The following is a 6,610-nucleotide window of genomic DNA, read 5'->3' on the forward strand; positions in this document are numbered from 1 at the left end:
ACTACTGGCACATATTGTCCTACATGTTATGCACAAGTTGCCCTGGCCAGACACACATATACTGATACTTCTGTTGATGAAAATGTGAGCTGATTTACAAAGTCTAATAAAAATCACTTTGCCTATCTCTTGTGGTGAGTTTTGTTTTATTAACTGCCACATGATTTGGCAGAGAATTCAAGGTGGGAAAGTAGGAGGAAATGTTTCCACCATTGCCTCTTTGTTGGGAAAGGAAGTGGTTGGATGCATATATTGGGAAAGAAAAAAGGTAGGAACCATACACAGCAACTGAAAATTTAGATAGAGAAAAAAATGCCAATTTCTATGTAGTGATTGTTTCTACTGATGCACAGATTTGTAATAGAAGTATTAGGGTTGGTAAACACACGTGTCTGAAAGCACCAACAGAAACCGTAACAGAAGGATTCAAAGAATTCTAAGTGTTGGTGGCATAGAGACCAGATTGTTACCACAATCCCATAACATCAGTGATCATACTGGAAAAATAAAGAATAGAACTGAAGATGTGAAGAGAAAATGACAGGAAGAATAGGATTTGATCCATAAAATATCCAGAGAGGGAGACACAAAGAGAAATAAATCAGCTAAGTTAGTTCAGGTCAGACTGATGAAAAGGTCTGGACAAGATGAAAAGACACAGGATTGCAATCGCTGTCAACTCCAGAAGTACCTTGAGGCATGAAAGGCACATTCCAAAACCATTTAATTTTCCCCAGTCAAGAGAGATAATGACTATTCTCTAGTTGGTATCTGTTGTCCTCCTCATACACAAGGGATCTTGGCCAGACCATGGACTGTCTTAGTGGTCTGGCCAAGATGATTTGAATATTACAGGCACTCCCAGTTTTTGTGAGTTTGATGGTATAAGAGCATGAGTATGAGTGAAATCAGTATTGTTTAAAAGAAAAAAACACCTTCCCTTTCTCATTTTGCTACATTAGCAGCAACATAGATGTAAGGGTGGCTTATTGGATAAGGAAAATGGTAGCTCTGGGCAGACCAGCTGTAGGTATTGGCTGATGATAAATAGGTTTAGAAATAAAGAAAATAAAATAGACGTTAGGTGCTGGAGCACACATTCATCTCCTGAAGATAATTCAAGAGTAGGGGCTGAAGCACTGATAAAAGGAGATGAGACAGTGCAGCCCTACCTGACATTGAGAAAAGTTTTCATAGATATCATACTTCATACAAAGTAAGTGAAAATAAGCAAATAACATCTGCTTTATGCAATCTAAAAGAGTATCCTGTCTCAGAGGACAAGATGTACTTACTCTCAGAGATGGGACAGTAAAATAGGAAATACAACAACGTAATAATTACACTCTGCGGGTACCAAACCAGGGAATACAAGATGAAGTTATAGATCTGCTATTGCACAAAAGATAATTGAGTTACAACAGTATCAGAAGCACGTGGTGAGTCTGCAAGTTTTGATTTTAAAAGATGACCATAGAAACCCAAGGTGATGGTACTACAACAGATAAAGCACAAAGCTAAATGAATTATACCATGGTTGCCTCATAAAGCAAAACATAAGCTATAAGGAGGATGATTTCTTACATCAGTTTCACCCAAACCAAATGAGGCATTTGTTAGGTGCTGATCTTCTTGTAAGGAAGGGCAGTTTCATGAAAAATTATTCTTGTCTATCTTTTCTCTCTTTGTGGATTACCTGATTTTATTTTAGTGTGTAATAATGTATGCATTAACTAATTTTTGCTGCCTCACTGAGTCAACAGCCTTCCCTCTCAGGACAGTGCCACCCCACTTCCATGCTGCTTTCATATGAAAGTTTTCACATCAATAGCAGCTTCTTTTAAAAAGCTTGTGACTCTTTTGTATCAGGAAGCATTGGTTCTTTTTGGTTTCCAACAAAAAAGGCACAAAAATGCTCAAGACAAATAGTTAATTTATTAATATCCCAGAAAAGGTGATAACAAGTTATAAAATCTTACATCACTTCTGCTTCTGGGAACCCTGAGATGACACAGCATCAGATGGACCTCTGGTGATGGCATGGCACACTGTACAGATCCATGGTGAAGCTGGCCAACTCTGTGTTCACCTGCACAGCTACAGAGCTTTGCTCACAATACAGGTTCATCAGTTTCAATACCAATCAGGTCTAGGATGTGAACTTAGCTTTGAAAAGTCCCTTGGCAATACACCCTAGTATACTTATCACTTTAATAAAGCTACAGCTCCTAGGATCAATATATGCAACTGGTGATCAAAGACACACAATATTTCAAGTGGACAGAACAATACATTACACATGTGCTTATGATTAAACACATAGATTAATTACACAATTATTAAATATATATCTATTAGGGTTGAGTAACAGTCACATGGTGTTCATGACAGAGTGGAAAACGCCTGGATTAGATATTATGTGGATCACTAACTCCTCTCACAGTAGCCTTACAGGCTGCCCACTACAATGACATACGTGGAAATCCTATACATTCCCTAAAACTGTAACTGTAAGCTTGAAATTGTGTGGGGCACATGGGAGAGCACAGAGGGCTTCTATCATAAGCTGAGGCACAGGCCCGTGCAGGCAAATGCAAGGCTTTAGCAGAGTTAGAGCTACAAGAGATACAGAGTGAGGAATGTGAACAAGAACTAGCAGAGTGTTAAAACTGATCAGAAGGAGCAAATTCAGAATCAATTGAAGTAAAGCCCAGTTAGTGCAGATGGATGTCAGATGACTGGAAATGCAACTGCTGCACCAGGAATGTCATGAAGTAAGAACCAAATAAAACCAAACCAAATCAAAAAGCTTTGCTTTAAATGCCAGCCCCTGCAGGGATTTGCTAGGAATGGTATTGGGAGAACTCCACCACCAGTTTGCACCTGCATATGTTGAAAGCAGAAATGGATTGACTCTAAGAATATTGGGATTAATAGATTGATTAAAATAATATTAGAATTAATGGTATAAATGTTTCAGATTTGGGCAAAATGAAAACTGTTTGACATAAGCTACTTAGATGAGCAGCTGGGGTAATAAGGCCTTAGGCCACAATTCTAATTAAACATTAGCTGAACTCCTGTGACTGAACCTTACTTAAACTTTCACTGTACCACCTGGAATAATATAGAAACAAGATGTAGACAATGAGATAATTATTCAGAATTATCTGGTACAATGGTAAAATGGATTAACCAAAATCAGACTGTAGAAGAATTATTTCTAATGAGAAGTAACTGGAGGAGAACAAAGGGAAATTGTCCTGAGAAAAAGTGACTGATGATGAATGGGGAGGAGGAGGGCAGAACTAATCAGAAAAGGAAGATGTAATCATCATGGAAGAAAACTGAACAGCATCAGTCACTTTGTGTGAACAGGCTCACGGACAGATTGTTGGTCCTGACAAGACACAAGTAAAATACAGGTGAGGTCTTCAGAGGCACTCAGCTGGTACAGCAATAAACCAACTCTGTGACAGAAGCTAGGGTCCAAACTTCTCTTTACAGTCAGAGGCTAAGATTGGATCCAGCTGCACCTAGACTCCTCTCTGAGAAGAAGTTTAAAAAACAAGGGGGTCCCATCCAAACCTCATGACTTGGCGGTAGAGTCTTCCTGGACTCTTCTTTAACAGTATACTTTTCAATATAGAGAAATAGCACATCTGCTAAAACAGTTGCTAAATAGGGAAACAGAGTGGGAATGGGGTGCAAAGCAGGAAGAGACTGTAAAATAATTAAACATTGCAACATTTCAAGCTGAAAGGCTAAAAAGGTCAGATTCAACACAACCTTCTTAGCTGCCATGCCAACAGCACAGGCATTAGTCTTGCCATGAAAAACATCAGAAAGGGAAGCTGGTTCCATCTACAAATCCAAATAAACAATCAGCACTGAATCACATTATACATGTTGGAAATCATAGAACCATAGAATCATAGGGGTTGGAAGAGACCTCTGAAGATCAGAGTCCAACCACCCTGCTGCAGCAGGAACACAGGGCAGATCACACAGGAACATGTCCAGGCGAGTCTTGAGAGTCTCCAGAGAAGGGGACTCCACAGCGTCCCTGGGCAGCCTGTTCCAGTGCTCTGTCACCCTCACAGTAAAGAAGTTTTTCCTCATGTTGAGGTGGAACTTCCTGTGTTGTAGCTTGGTGCCATTTCCCCTCATCCTATCACAGGGCACCACTGAAAAGAGACTGGCCCATTCTTGACATCCATCCGTCAGATATTTGTAGACATTAATAAGGTCCCGTCTTAGTCTTCTCTTCTCAAGACTAAGCAGCCTCAATAGTCGAATTCAAACTGTTAAAACAGTTGTACAGAAACTTCCTAGTACCTACCCCTGTTCTCTGGTGTTTGACTCATCCTTCCTTTCCCCTCTGGTCCCAAAGGCCGAGACTGACAACTCTTACTTGACAGAGAGAGTTATGGTGAGTTGTTGGTGTCCCTTGTTCTTCAGTGGGAGGAATTTGATGTTGATGGTGAGGACTTCTTCCTCACCATGCTGTCTGTGCTTGATTTTTTTAAAACGTATTTTTTAACACTCACCACATCTTCCTCTTTCTTTACTGCTTCACAGTTTGATTATAACAAAATTCACTACCTGTGGTTTTGTTTGTATTATGTTGGATACTTGCTCTTTGTTCTCCTTGTTATCCTTAAAACTGGTTTTATCCATCTCACAAGGCCGCATTCCTTCAGTGACCACCAATTGACAACTGGTGATTTGTTAATAAGCCTGGGGCCTCTGGTATCATCTGGTGTTTATACTTTCAAGGCCACTGCTATCATCCTCCAGTTGTACTGTCTACACTTTTAGGTCACTTTTATCCCTCTAAACAGAATAATGACCTGTTTTCACTAACTATAGTTACAGAAATGCATCAAAACTACTATATCAGTATATGATATAATAGCACAAAGCAAACTAAAGCTAGAACAAGTTAGGTAATATTATAGGTAATCTGATTGTTAGGCAACTGCTGTTACACCTAAATATGCTAAGACAAAGAAGGCCCCAGGTAGGCCAGGAAGTTAATTCTCATTGCAACAGGTCAGTAATATTGTTTGTGCTTCAAGATGCTGGGAATAGCCCTGTTATTGATGGAGGTTTTCAATTGGAAGAAAATGAAGTCTGTGGATGAAAAACAATAGTGACCTGGCCTGGAGAATTTATTCAGACTCAATCTTGTTAAAAATTAAAATAACTTGAAGCATTTATAATGGAATCTGGATAACTAGATGAGCTGTAACACACAAACCATACATGCTATGGACTGAGATTAAAATGATTGCGACACCCCAGGACAGAGTGGAAACTGAAACCAGCACGTGTTTAGTCCATGGTGACTCCATTTTTTAATATTACTACCGATAAGCACTTGCAGAACTAGTGCCAAAAGATCTCACCCTTCTTTGTTCTTTACCTCACATTACACCTAACTACCCATTTTCTCATTCCCTGAGGGCACCTTTTCACTGTCTCTACACAGATCGGCTTGTCGCTGCCTGGATTCCTCCCCAAATAAACATTGCCCCTATTACTTCTTCCTCATTGGCCTTAATTCTGCTACTCTTGCTTCTCACTCTGATGTTTCCAACACTGTAATCTAGACAATTTTGGCCCAAAACAGTGTAACTGATCCAACGGAGGGCTATGAGGATCATTAAGGGATTAGAACACCTGCCTTACGAGGAAAGGCTGAGAGACCTGGGGCTTTTCCGTCTTGAGAGGAGAAGACTGAGGATGGATCTAATTAATGTCTATAAATAGAAGAGGGCTGGGCATCAAGAAGGCAGGGATAACCTCTTTTCACTTGTGCTCTCTGATAGGTTGAGGCACAATGGATTCAAGCTCGAGCACAGGAAGTTCCACCTTAACATGAGGAAGAACTTGACTGTGAGGGTTACGGAGCACTGGAACAGGCTCCCCAGAGAGGCTGTGGAGTCTCCTTCTCCAGAGACTTTCAAGACCTGTCTGGATGCCTTTCTGAGTGATCTGTCCTAGTTTTTTTGATCCTGCTCTGGCTAGGGGGTGGGACTTGATGATCTTCGGAGGTCCCTTACAACCCCTAATATTCTGTGACTGTATCAGCTTTCAAGTAGAGCTGGCTTGCATCCTGACACTACCTTCCAACACTTAATTCATGGTGGTTATGTTTCATTTATGTTATATGTTTTCTAAGCAGAATGACTTTATCTTTGACTCCCTGAAGTACTAAGGCTTGGACAATAGGTCCAGGCCAGAGTTGACCTATGGATGAACCCTATATATTTTATAGTTATTAAATTTTGTGTTGTAATTGTTAGTTTAAACTATTACTTACAAACCACTTATGCTGAAGACAAACCAGATATTTTGGATCTTGTGTCCTTAACCACTAGCCCAGATATTTTAGAGACCTTTGTGGTTGACCAACACTGATGAAGGGTCTATAAAATTTTGTGTCAGTGTGTGCAGTGGACTATTAATATATAACTTATGCTGATAAAATGTCTAGACAAGGTATTTTATGGAACCCTACCAACCACATTCTGGGCTCTGGCCAAGCCCTGGTCGGGGGGTGTGCCACCAGATTTTTTCTGCTCAATTACATTACATCTAGTTC

This window comes from Apus apus, chromosome 1 (assembly GCF_020740795.1).
Source record: "Apus apus isolate bApuApu2 chromosome 1, bApuApu2.pri.cur, whole genome shotgun sequence".
NCBI classification, from domain to species: Eukaryota; Metazoa; Chordata; class Aves; order Apodiformes; family Apodidae; genus Apus; species Apus apus.